This window comes from Astyanax mexicanus, chromosome 1 (assembly GCF_023375975.1).
Source record: "Astyanax mexicanus isolate ESR-SI-001 chromosome 1, AstMex3_surface, whole genome shotgun sequence".
NCBI classification, from domain to species: domain Eukaryota; kingdom Metazoa; phylum Chordata; class Actinopteri; order Characiformes; family Acestrorhamphidae; genus Astyanax; species Astyanax mexicanus.
This window is the reverse complement of record NC_064408.1, coordinates 52922975-52936755: the sequence shown is the minus strand read 5'-3', so window position 1 is coordinate 52936755 and position 13781 is coordinate 52922975. Positions and strand designations below refer to the sequence as shown.

Sequence of the window (13781 nt, the reverse complement as noted above, 5' to 3'; positions counted from 1 at the left end):
GGACAGTGTTTGGGGAGCCTTCCTACTGGGTGCTTGAACTTGATTTATTGAACAGGTTGCAATAAATATTCAACACATCAGGCCAGGATACATCATACACCTCGCTTTAATTAAATTAGAATATCTTTATATGTGGCGATATTTATTCTATTCAATTAAAAATAAATAAATAAATTTGCATTGATAATCGGAATCATCAACATGAGCCTGTTGAACCCGTGTCCTTACGGTAGTTTATGTAGGTCAGATGCAGTCTGTGGTGTATTTCAACGGTTCACACTCGAATATCCGCACCTTTTATTGTGAGAGTTTAAAGAGTCTGGAGGAGAGAGAGAGAGAGTGAGGGTCGGTAACGGGACTGAGGTGGTCGGGTGAGGAGGTCTGGACCCGCTGTGGTAGTGATGGTGGGCTGCTGATCGTGTCCTCACTGCAGACAGCAGCGGCTCGGTGTGTGTGTGTGTGTGTGTGTTGGCGGACAGAGAGCGTTTAAAGCGGCCTGAGAGCGGTGTCTGTGTGAGGGCTGTAGAGTTTTAAATCGTAAATCACGCAAAAAATTTGTTGTACGATTTGTTTAAAATAATCGATTAAACACGCAGTTCGCTTTAAACATATCACTGAGGAGCTTTCCATGTCAGATTTCCTACTAGGACCCACAGAGAGAGAGAGAGAGAGAGAGAGAGAGAGAGAGAGAGAGAGAGAGAGAGAGAGAGAGAGAGAGACAGAAATAAAGAAATGGATATATATATATGTATATATATATACATATATATATACATATATATATATGTATATATATATATATATATGTATATATATATATATATATATATACATATATATATATATATATATATATATGTATATATATATATATATATATTTTTTTTTTTTTTTTTTTTTTAATTTTTTTATATTAACTACGTTTTTCATTGCTTTGGCAAAAGTTGTTAATTGCAATTTATGCAAACAAAGCTATTTTAAATGGAACAAAACAAACAACAAAGTGAGATAAAGATAAAGTGAGAGAGAGATAGAGATAGTGAAAGATAGAGAGAATTAGAGAGATAGAAAGAGAGAGAGAGCGAGAGAGAGAGAGAGCGACTTTCTGGGGACATAATGTACCTGGGATGAAATATTAATATTTTGAGATTGCGGTGAAGGTGTGACTGATTGGGTGAATTAATTTGTTTAAGCACACACGTGTTTTTGTATTAGTGTATTTGTGGCATTCCCTCTGAGATCTGTGTAAGTTGTGATAGCGTGAGACAAAAATCAGTTTAATACCCAACGAAGGCACGAATACAAACGCACTGAGCTGTGTGTGTGTGGTGTGGAGGGGGAGTTGAAGCCGGATCCGGTGACGGCGCGTGCGAAGCGGGGAGACCGGGAAACGAGTCCCGGGGTGCTGTAAGAAGCTGCCCAGCGCGGAAAGATGATCGACTGAGGTAAAGTACCGGGGTTAAGTTTAAAAACCGTGCTCTCTCTCTCTGTGTTTGTGTGTGTGAGAGCAGCTCGTTTGAGAGGAGGGAAGGAGGGAAGGCTCGAGCGCGCGGAGTTGACGGAGCCGGACGGAGCAGCTGGCGGTACTTGGTAATTTCTGACATGCTGATGTTCCTGATGATCAGAAACAGAATAACATCCGTACGCTGATCCACACTGCCTGACCTGCGCACTGTTCACCAGCGGTCACAGTGAGGAGCCCTGTACCGGGATTTAGCTGTTCCGGGCCCTCAGGTGATGAGTAAACACCGCTTTCATAAACTCTCTGTGTCTTCTGGTGAATGTACACATTTTAGTGGGAAATTATTGGCCAAAATGTATATTTTTACATATACACATATATATTTAGTGTATTTGTTGCTGTGATAAGGAACAGGGGTCACAATGTCTGCAACATATAAACAGCTATTTCATTTACAATCCCAGCCTCCAGTCAAAGTACATATTTTTGTACATTTGTTAGTGAAATAATAGTACAAAGCATTCTGTCATCAGTTTTACAACAACCTGCATGTACCTATACATTTATGGGTTTTTAGACTATTAAGTATTTCATTGACTGTAGTAAAACAACATTTTAACAATGTATGCGGCGGTGCTATATTCAGAACTGTTTTACTTAATTTATGAGCTACAGCTGCATTGTTGCATGGGACTTAGTTCCCATCTCCACCACTGACTGGTTCAATTTCTATAAAATACAGGATTTCTGTCCAAGCTTTTCTGAATTACTGTACTCACACCATGCAAAAAAAACGAACACATTGTAAAATTTCACTTAAATGCTAATCTCTCACCTGGACTGATTTTCAAGCACAAAATGGAACTGTAAATACCAGGCACTGCTTTAGAAATCAAAATTAAAGATCCACCAATATGGGAATGTTGGGCCGATACTAATATTGGATATTTTCCATGTACACGCCTGCCTATGCTTGAATGGAAACATTAATTAAATGTCATAAGCTGGACTAAATCTGCTTGTTTTACATAGAAAAAATATAAGGGTTGGAAAGGCAATTAAAAAATGGCATTTACTCAAAGAAACACAGAATGGATGTGTAATGTACCACTCTAATGCAAGGTGCTCACCTACTTAGAACTGTTTTTGCATGGTTGACTGGTTGATTTGATAATTCAGGTGTTTGCTAGATGACTGTTGGTATCACGTGTTTGCTATAGAGTTGCTGTGTTGTTGCTAGTTGGTTACTATGGTGATGCTAGGTGATTGTCTAGCTCATGTATACAAGTATTGTCAATACAGTAGGACTTTCCAGAGCAGGTAAACATGAACCTTCTGGCACCAAGTCAGATTCCAGGTGCTGAGCTGTGGAGCAGTGAGGGATGAGGTGGGGTGGTAGTCATGAATTTTCACTGAATGCAATTAAATCTTCACAGCAATGCACTAAAATCTAGTAGAAAACCCTCAATGGACAATACATATAGACAGCTATTTAAGCAATATCAAGATACACAATTGATTTAAGAAGAAAGCATAAATCATTTGGTACCCCAATACGTTTGTCCATAAAGTCTCTATTACTGGACACTTTTTCAGAATGCGACTAGTTTGGATATGATTCTAAACTCATTCATTGCTGTATGTGTTGACTGTATGTGGTGAGCGTGAGGAAAGAAGAGAGAAGAAATGGTCTATTAATTGTGGTTGTTTTTCTCTGAAAAGCTGTGTGCTCTCCCGGGACAGTCCATGCCCCACCTGCACTGCTGCTTCTGCTGCATTTGCCTTGTCAACAATTCCCAGTGTGTCCTGTAGGCCTTTGCACACATCCGAGAGAAATCACTGTGAAGAGAGTAAACGGCAAGATGCCTTTCTGATTAGAGCACTTAAAAACATTGTCTTAAATTATTACTCTGAGGAATGTGTCTCGTTTAACTGCGCTGTAGGACAATGATCAAATGCGGGGATATGTTTGGAGGAAAGCGAGGTTGAATGTGATCAGAGCAGAGCCCATTAGCTAGAGATCAACATTCCGTGTTCATTTTATCTCAATCACACACATAAACACACAAACACTGTGCAGTGAGTACACTGTGTGAAGAGACCCTGAGGCAGCCTGCCAGAGTGAATAAGGGGATACACAAAGTCTTTATTTTTGGACCAAACAAGCCAGTAGAGATGAGCTGTGTGTGTATGTGTGTGTTTATAAGGACTTAAAAACAAGGCCTAGTCATGAGATGCTCTTGAGTCTTCCAAAAACAAGATTAAATGTTTGTAGCTATCGAACACACCATATGGTTAAGGAAGACCTCTGAGAGGGGGTAAATAGTGAACTCCTGAAGACCTTCAGGCACAAACTGCATTTTATGGTCATAGGTTTGGGGACACCTGCATGTCCAATATTTTTTCTGAAATTAATTTAATTAAAAAGAAATGTATGTGTACCCTTTATGCTCCACTGACTGTCGCTACCCTTTATGGACGGTGTTATACTGATTGTGAAACATTGCTGGTAGGGTTTTATTGCATTCAGCCACAACAGCTTTAGTGAGTTCACATACTGGTGTTGGGCCATAGGCTCTCCATCTCACCTCAGATGTTCTGGATGGAGCTCCATTACTCCAGAGATCACTCCTCTAGCTCGCATTGGCCATGGTGACCTTAGGTTCATGTGCAGTTTCTCCAAAATCTCAGGGCTTAACTGATTATTAGCATCAACAATTGGTGCATTTTAAAGGTGGATGACTTTTGGGCATACAGTGAATGAGTGATTTATATGACACAACACTAGAGCTTTGGAGCAAAGTGTGCATAATTGTATTCAATAACTGTAATCTACTTCATCACAACTGATATGTGTTTGAAATGGAAGACATTTTTTAATTCAGAAGCTCTTATCAGAATGGAAAGAATCAAATGGATTATTTTAACTTATTACAGAGAAATATATCTCAAACAAGAACTGTTGTATTATCTGAATATTGAGGGTCCTGATGATGATCTCTTTTTATTAATGGAAAAGGAAAGGGTAGACTACAGTAAAGATTTTTTGCATCTACAAGGTAGGTTAATTTAACTTAAATTTTAGTTATTATGTAGGCCCTGTATCAGTTTGGTGCATTGGTTGCGCACACCCTCAGGAATTCATGCAACTTCAGTACACAAAAATTGGTAGGGGCAGTGCACCAGTCAGCAAGATTAAAATGGTGAAAAGAAAGGCTGTGTGACCAAGTATGCATTACCTGCATACTGCATTGTATGATTTGTCCTAGTTACTGCACAGTGACAAAAATGCTCATCTGAACAGCTGGTGAGAAACCAGTAATATTTTAAAAGTCCATGTAGAAACCTGGTCAGTGTTCTTGTCTAGTTGAAGCCTTCATTACAGCCAAACAGTGAGTACATATCTTGTCTTAGCTTTCAATGCTGACACTCCTTTTACTCCATGATCATGAATCCTGTTGAATGTAGGTAGTAGTAGATGGAAAGATATGCATATTTGAATACAGCTGCTGTCAATAGAAAATTCAAATGTCTTGTGGGCCCAGCAGTTATCCTCTCTGTTGCACTTTAAACAGTTATCTGGTGTTTTACCACCGTTGAAGTTGGGAGTGGTGGTACTGGTGGTGGTGGGGGTGTAGTTCTTACACAGCAGTTGTAACTGCTAAAGTAGACAAAGTAAGCTTTGATAAAAGCAGTGTACAATCAAGTGCCACTACAAGCAGCATAGATTGTTCCACACTAAAAGCTTTGGCTTTATGTTTGCATCAGACAGAGGACAAAATACATTTAGAAACATTAGCAGGGCTGTAGAGGACCCAGGCTCCAGGTCTGCTTCACATTAACACTGGGTGTTGTTTTTATTTTGAGCAAATGGAGGGAAACGGAATGTAGACCACTGGTTTGGAAATGCAGGCAACTGCTGCTATCATTGCTTTGTTTTATCCAGAGTCATTAGTAAATTAACAGTTTTATGAATGTACTCTTTATCCAAACACATAAACTACTCTAAATGCTGTAACTTAATACCAATGCAATGTGCACATTGCTCCATATTCATTTTCACGAAAATGTGGTGTACAAAATCCATACTACTGCTCACCATTGGTGGAGTTTGCTGTTTGTAACGCTAATGCTGCTCTGAATGGGCTGTACAGTGCCATCAGCAAACTCCAGAACTCACATGTTAATGGAGCATTTATTGTTGCTGGAGATTTTAACCACAGTAACCTGAGGGCTCTGCTGCCCAACTTTCACCGGCATGTGCAACATGTGGGGCTCACTTGCTGGATCTTGTTTTCACAAACATTGACCTGTGTACAGAGCAGAGCCCCGCCCCCTACTCAGACCACATCTCTGTGATGCTCATTCCAGCATACAGACTACTCATCAGATGTGCCAAAGCAGAACAGAAGCAAGTGAAACCCTGGCAGACAAGCGTCCATACCTTGTCTTTTCTGACACCAAAGTGGTCACTTGCTGTTGACTCTCTTTCAGGAGTACTTAAATTAACATTTATCTTTCACTTATTAAGGGCCTGTGATTGAGCTCATCTCTTAATTGCACTGCATTTGAAAATCAGGTGACGTGTAGTATGTGAGCATTGCGTATGTAGGTGTCATTATCCGACTTGTATTTGGAAGCATCTCAGCCTGAGATATCTTTTGGACTCTTATCTCTTTGGACTTATATCTTTTTGGCCTGTACAGAGTAGCTAAGAAAACATATTTGTAAGTTGCTTTGGATTAGAACATCTGCTAAATGTCTTAACTGTAAATGTACATGCAGTTGTAAATGTACAGTGTATGTGTAAATGTGAACTTAGTTCAAAAATGTTTTATAGAATATCTTTTATTTATGTTACTGCAATACATGGCATAATATAACCCTTTCTTGTTTAATACTATACACTATTTGACCCTTGAGAATCAGTCTATTAGTATGCTACGTCCACTAAAATCCTTTGTGAAATACAATAGGCATGCTGCACATGAAACTCTTTCCAACCTCCACTGTTTGCAGTAGCTAGTAAAAAAGGATATTCAGAAAAAAACAATGCGATCATGAAAAACACTGTGTCTAGGTCAACCCATGAATTAGTATTCATGGCCTCGCCCACCTTGGCTCGCGACCGCCCACAGACAGAGCTGAAGCAAGGCAGTGGCACTGTCTTATCATACAGGAGCTAACAGTGCTAGGAACAGCATGGCAGTTCTTTGCTGTGTTATTTGTGCAAATAACACATTAGTATTATATGCTTTGCCCAGTAATTCAGAGCTAACACCACCAGCGAAGTACAGTTGAGCTTAGGTAGGTGTGTATTTTTAGAACAGTTCTGTTTACAATAGTTAAAAGTAAAAAAAAAAAAGTCTTTACTTTAAATTGATTCTAACTGTTGTCTGTCTCGCTGCCTCGCAGTACTGTTAACCAATCAGAGGTGATATGTTTGCATGTATGAATATTCATGAGCAAGGGCCAAAATCCTATTGCCTCCCCACACAAACCTTACACAAACATTTATAAATAAGTCTTAATAAAAAAGTATATAGGAAGAGGTCATATAAGGTGGTGTCTTGTAGCCTTATGAATGCTGTGTTTTGTTAAAGCGCTACCATTTTTTCTTTGAATATAGCCTAAGAATTATATTGCTACCAAAAAAGCAGGGGGTTTATTGATTGTTATTGTAATTGGTTTTGACATTCTAAAAACAATGCACTGGCATCACCATATTCAAATCCATTTTTCCACACTGTCCTTTTATTCATTCAAATTCTTTTTCATATAATTTGGGAATGTATGTTTCTCTTTCATTATCCATATTATTCATCCAGGCGTCTTTCTTTTTGCACTGTTATATTGGCTCATCGCCGATGCAGCACCGGCTCCCTCTGGCTGTTAATATTCTGTTGCTGTGTTCTGCCTGTCCCACTACTGTCTGTCAATTCGTCATCCACCTTTTTATTTTTGTGGAATATAAGCCTGCACCCTTGATGTGTGGTTTGTGTGTGTGGAATGTAAGTGTAAGTGTTGGCCATGGTGTATTTTGACGTGTAGATTCCTACGGGCTTAAGTACTTAACGTAGAAAAAACCCATGCCCCACTCTTCAGTATTCGCAAGGGCAAATGGAAATAAATATGTTTAAAAATACATATACATCAATAAAACACCTGACAGGCTGTCGCTGTTGCAAAAAGGGTTAAAGGGAAGGGCAGACAGTGTATGAAAACTTTATACACCTGCAGAATAACTCCTTTATGGTGGCCTTACCAGTTCAAAAGGTCAATTGTGATGCTCTTTTTTCTATGTAAGACTGCTCAGATATGCTGTCAGGTTTATCCTCTGCTGTATTAAGATTTTAATAGTGGTATGATTTTCAGTGCTGCAATCAGGTCTCATACATTTAGGGACAATTCCACTCACCTATTTAATGCCATTAGAATTACCTAATCTTAACAGTGATTAGTGATTTCCAACCATACTATTGGAGAGTCACATTCCTTCTGGTTTCAGTTGTAAATCTGACACACCTCATCAAGAAATGAATAATGTCTATAGGCAGTAATTAGATAAATCAAGTAAGGGGAATAGGACCCAATCCAAAGGAAGGGGACTCCCCAATAGTACGTTTAGACACTGCTAGTTTACATTAAGGTCTTACACAGTCAGCCATTTATAACTAGAAATTATGTGATTATGGAAAGACTCAGATGTGATGTTCAAAAATATAGCGCTTGTTGTAAGACACATATAACCAAAAAGAAAATAATTTTGGATTTTTCACTACAAAATTAGAACAATATATTTTATTCATCTAATTATATATGTTTCTGGTGTTTAGTGTAGTACTGTTCATTGACAAGCATTTGCAGATACAATACATATCATGATACATAGGATATGAGTGAGTAAATCTTAATATACATTAATGCGATATTGCAAGCAAGGCGATATATATTGCGTTTTTTTTTATTATTTTTTTTTGGAAAACTGTCATAGTATAAAACACCACACTGAATAAAGCACAGGCAACAACTGGTGCATGTAAACTAATGATTAGAAATTGATACTGTGTTTTTGAAAATCAATATTGAAAAAAAATTATACTTTGATATTTTTTTATTTTCTTACCACCATAGTTGTAATAAAGCTTTATTAATTAATACGGCTATACTGCTAATTAATGTAGCGGGCTCAGTGGTTTAATACCTGGTGCTAATTGAGATGTTGAAATATTTTTAATTGGGCGCCAGTTATTAAATTAATTTAATTAGATTAATTAATAAATTAATTAATCAAATTAATTAATAACACAAGACATCTCAGGGTGTGGTTTCTACAGGTGACAGAAATTTTCATAACCAAGTTATCCAGAAAAACACACTGAAATTACAGGTTTTGTAAAATAAAAGTATTTATTAAATCACACAGATATGAGTAAATAATTCATTAAAAAGTACTAAATGTAGCCATTACATATCAAATCATAGTGTAGAATGATAAATGAGAAATAAAAGAACAAACATGTTATAATGCTGATATGAAAGGAATAAAGATTAATAGAACTATAAAGTGAATATTTCTAAATAAGGGTCTAAGGCATTTTAAGTCTACGAAACCAATTCTTATTTCCACCCAAGCCACTCAAAATGAGTCATCTATACTAAAGACGCTCTATTAAAGACCTGACCCAGACCATGACCAACAGAACACCATCTGCCGAAAGATTAAACCCAGCTCTGCCTTACTCTGAGTTGTTGAAGTGGGCCTTGGTGACGTCCGCCTGGGTTGGTCGTCTGATGCTTCACCCCGAAAAAGGATCACGTGAGCCTGTCTGCAGGGTGGGTTGACTTCCTGTGTCAGCACGGAGCCCCATGAGAACCCACAGGGAAATCCCTTCGCTCTCAGCTGGCTTGCTGGTGGCCTCCGGACCGCAGGTTTCTGGGTTGGATCTGGCGGATCTCTTTTTCAGCTGTACTTTAGCTAAACTTAGATGGAATAATGCTTGGCTTCGTAGATTGTAAAATAACCTTAGATATTTTAACTAGGATAGCTAAGATTAATATACTTGAAGATTAAATGCGCTAGTCTAAGAAAACTAACTTAAGATGACTAAACTAACAGTCTATCCTTTCTCCATCTCTGGGCTCCCTAACCTCTCTCCTCTAACTGTTTTCCTCAACTCATCTTCTCCAACTCCTTCTCTAACTGCTCTGACCTGAACTCCCAAAACTCAACTGGCAACTCTAAACTGTGTCTGCCCAGTTTACTATTAGACTCTGTGGCCTGTTTGGCCCTTGAGCTCCGATTGGCTCTGTGGCCCAAGTGTCTGTGTTTTGATTGGTCTAGGAGCAATTTCAAACTTTGGTGGGGATTCACAAAGGGCCATAAAACCCCCCCTCGCTCACATGGTCAGCATGCTTCAGAATTTTTCTAATAGATCAAACCAAAAGAAAACTCAATTAAACAGTGGATCAAAATACATTTTTCAGCATATCAGTTTGTGATGATAAATTCAGGAAACACAATCTTACAATTGAATCACAATAAATGTAATATATATATATTGCCCACAAACAGTTTTGTAATACTCAAGATAATCTTAGAAATACAATGATGGATGGTACTCTGTCAGAAAGAGATCAAGAGTCATGATATTATTTAAACCCACTTAAATCACTTAAAAGAAAATACATGATTAAACCACTGATAACCAAATAAAGCTATATTATCAAATGCTAATTAAACCTTGTTGATTCAGACTTGAATGTGTAGGAGAATTCAATCAGGACACATCCAAACACATATACCATATACCAGACACATATACCATTATTTAGTAAACATTCTATAAAACACCTTTTTTATATAGTCAATATATATGTATTTTAAGCAAAATCTTCTTAGTGAGAAATTCCTCCCCTCTGCTGTGTTTAGATAAGCGGCTGTCGTCGGAATTTACGACCGTGGGGGAAGTTGGTGAAGTTGGTGTTGGGAATGTAATTTCCAAGCTAAGAGCATTCATTTTAACTTCATGAATCTTATTTCTAAGTGGTTGCAGAAAGCACAAACCCCTAAATTGGTATAATATATTTGGTGAATTTACAATTTCCAAGGCATTCATTAAGTTTTGAACCCTCTCTCAAGTCCCGTAGTCCCGTCCTTGTCCTGGTGATTGTGCTGTTGGCAAAACCACAATTGTGCACAGTTCCAGATGTTTAAACATTAACGGTCCTAAATCCAGATTTACGACTGACAGCGTCTGAAGGAATGTCAAAAAAGAATTTAAAAATGTTTACCCTGACTTGCATTTAGGGTTCTCGAGCGAGGCTGAGTGAAGAAATAGTCAGGAAATGTCATTTTGAAATTTAAGGCTGTTTGAAAAAGATAACTCCAAGGCTTTTAGAGTGTTCTGGGGGTTGAAGTTCCTTATAGACCATAAAGTGGGGGTAGTATGTGTGTGTGTGTATGTGTGTGTGTGTGTGTGTGTCCAAGCGATGCAGGAATCCTCTGTTTAATCCACTACATTCCCCCCCCATCGATCGATGGGCCACTGGACGTTGGGTCATCGGTCGATGTCAACGTGGATTTCTGTAGACAGAGCATGTTAGGGTACATCTTTCATGCAATTGGTGTCTTGTTGGTCATGCTTTCTTAAGACAATCTACTTACAAGGTCGCTGACAGAGTTTTTGGTCTAATGGATATACAATTTCTCTTTTGAGGTATCTATCAGTTTTTTTTTTTTTGTTGTAGCTATTGGCTTTTGGTTCTGAATAAAATAGTTAATTTAATGTGATAGTGTGGCAACAAGCATATGAAAGGGTCACAAATAGTTTGCTAGCTATTTGTTCCTTTATAACTTTATCAAGACAACCTACCCATAAGGTATGCTTCAATAATTAGCCACTACTTAGTCAACAATTGAGAACAATATAGCGGAGCAAACGTAGTCAGAAGGGAAACAAAATATGTTTTGGGCACCTGAAGAGAAGAGAAAAAAAAAATTGGCACCCCCCCTTCTCCATGTATTTATTATACTGCTATGCTAATGGTTTGAAATGGTGATTCAAACACTAGGTTTAACAAAATATCCAATTTGTTGTGAGTTATGCTACTTGGATAGGTGAGTTCCAGACAGTGAATGTGTGGTACTTTCTCAATTTAACAATTGCGTCAGGTCAGAATATGGTGGACAATGAACACTCAGTGTGTCTAAGTATTTGGCCCAGTATTATGATTTAACCTAGGGCATTATCGGTCCCGACTTGTCCCATGGGGCTTTTGCATAGTTTAATTGGGTTACAGTGAACTTGTTTGAGAATCGGTTTAATAAAACACTGACGATGCGGGATTTGGTTCCAGATGCGAGGCAGTTTGTCTGCCTTTGCCTGAGGACCAAACCAATGAGACCTGAGCTCGCGAATTGTTTTGCCAGTGCTGTGCTGGGACCTCACCAGTAGCTTGTCAGCAGTGTAGCACAATGGTTGGTATCCAAGCGTGCTTTTTCCCAGTTTTGGGTGTTTCCGCAGTTCACCCCTAGAACGGTGAGATATACCAACACCTGAGAAAGTGTGGTTCAGCGAAAAAGTTGTGGCCTGAGCCATTTCAATAGGGTCTGGGGGACGTCCCCCCCATCTGGCAAATGCACCTGCCACGGTGATGAGATGTTTGTTCCTTCGAACAAATTTCATGAGTCTTTCGACCCAATCCATTTGTGGAATTGGCCATACACCACACAGATCTTCTGAAGATTGGGGCTGAAAACACACTAGCCTTTTTCCAACAAGTGGCAGATATGTCAATTGTGGGAATGCTCGGTGTGTTTTCCCCATCATTTTGTGGTCCACCCATGGGTGATCGAGGGCCTGGGCTAGGCTCTCCCCCCATGGCTCTGAGGCACCACGAATGAAGATGAAGTGTGTGTATCTGGGGCATAAACAAACAGGCCCTTGAGCATCCTGAAAGACGCACAGTAAGTGGCAAGTGGATCAAGGTGAAATGCCAGTGTTCTGAAAGAAGTGTTGTCACATGCACCAATTGTCATGTTAACTTTCCATTTGATCTGAGCATTCCGAAAAGCACATCCATCTGTGTAGATGGTGGGAATGTTTTTACATTCATAAGAATCCAAGGGACTGTGTTTGTCTGGAACCACTGGTGCAGGAACAAGAAGAGAACAATCCTTTTGGTGCACGAACAGAGGATCACAGTTAGTCCGTGGCAAGGAACCTGCAGGTGTTCTGTGAACAGCTGACTTGTCAGCCCATGGAACAAAGATTTCACCGTTGACCGTTGTGTTAAGAGTGAATGACTTTCCAGCTTTTGGGTTGTACTCATCTACAGCCGTAGAGGGAGTCAATGCCCATGAACAGGTGTTTTGTTTTAGAATCATGGTAGGGGATTCTGAGGATGGTGGTTTCAGAACCCTGACAGTGAGCTTCTCATTGATTCCCGTGGAATTTGAAGGTTCAATGAGCTTGTGTGGCTCAATGTTGCTAGCAACATGATAGCATTGAACTCTATCCTGTGCCTTAGGACAGGGCAGGGGTTCGCAAACCTGTGCCCAGATTCTACGATGCTGAAAGTCAATCAATGGTTTGAACCGGTCAAGGAGGTCTTTGCCAAAGAGCAATGGGACGTTCTCCAATGGAGAAATGTGAATTGGATGGGTGAGGCTTATTGGACCGATGGCAACGTGCACCAGGGCTGCAGAATGCAGAGTGATACCAGTGTGCGAATATGGTTGAAGGTGAAGAGCACACTTTTTCAGAGGTATCTCTTTGTTGTTTCGGCGGGCTGTCGCCCTCACCTGGTCAAAAAGTGAATTTGACATTAAAGAAATGTCTGACCCCGTGTCCAAAAGAGCTTCATACCCGAACACATCTTCCAGCCAGGTGGCTAGGTAGAATTTTGGTGTTGAACCTTTCTCGGTTAAGAAACCCAAGAAATGTTTAGGTGGTGGATCCTCCAGGCTGAGGGAAGAAGCTTCCTCAGTGTGGTTGTTTTCAGCGTCTGGCTGTACAACCAAGGCTGCATTGGAGTGGATGGATTTCGCACCCCCCCAAGCAGGTTGATCTGGAGCATGGACAATTGGCAAGAATTCAGATTCAGCATTGTCCTGCTTGCGTATTTCGTTACGAAATTGTCTGAGCAGACTGCCGTCTTTAGTGCTCAGGTTAGTTGGATATGTCTCATGCTTGTGCCCTTTAGGTGGACACCAACGTTTGTGGTGCTTTGGGCTCTTTCCCCTGAGCGGAGATTGAAGTTTGCTGGAGCTCTGTGCTCGAGCATGGTGCTGTGAGTGTTTGCCATTCCAACTGCG

General features: G+C 39.7%; 1 protein-coding gene across 3 annotated transcripts in view; it reads left to right on the top strand.

Annotated features, from left to right (window-relative positions):
• The first annotated feature begins 1329 nt into the window (after positions 1 to 1329).
• Positions 1330 to 13781, top strand: part of scml4 (Scm polycomb group protein like 4) — a 54547-nt gene continuing 42095 nt past the window's right edge. For 2 of the 3 annotated variants that reach the window (XM_022665339.2, XM_022665330.2), the window contains exon 1: positions 1330 to 1445. The gene's annotated coding sequence lies outside the window, so the exon portion shown is untranslated. Of the gene's footprint in view, positions 1446 to 1488; positions 1735 to 13781 lie in introns of those variants that run through there. The other variant, XM_022665333.2, reaches the window with a different exon arrangement.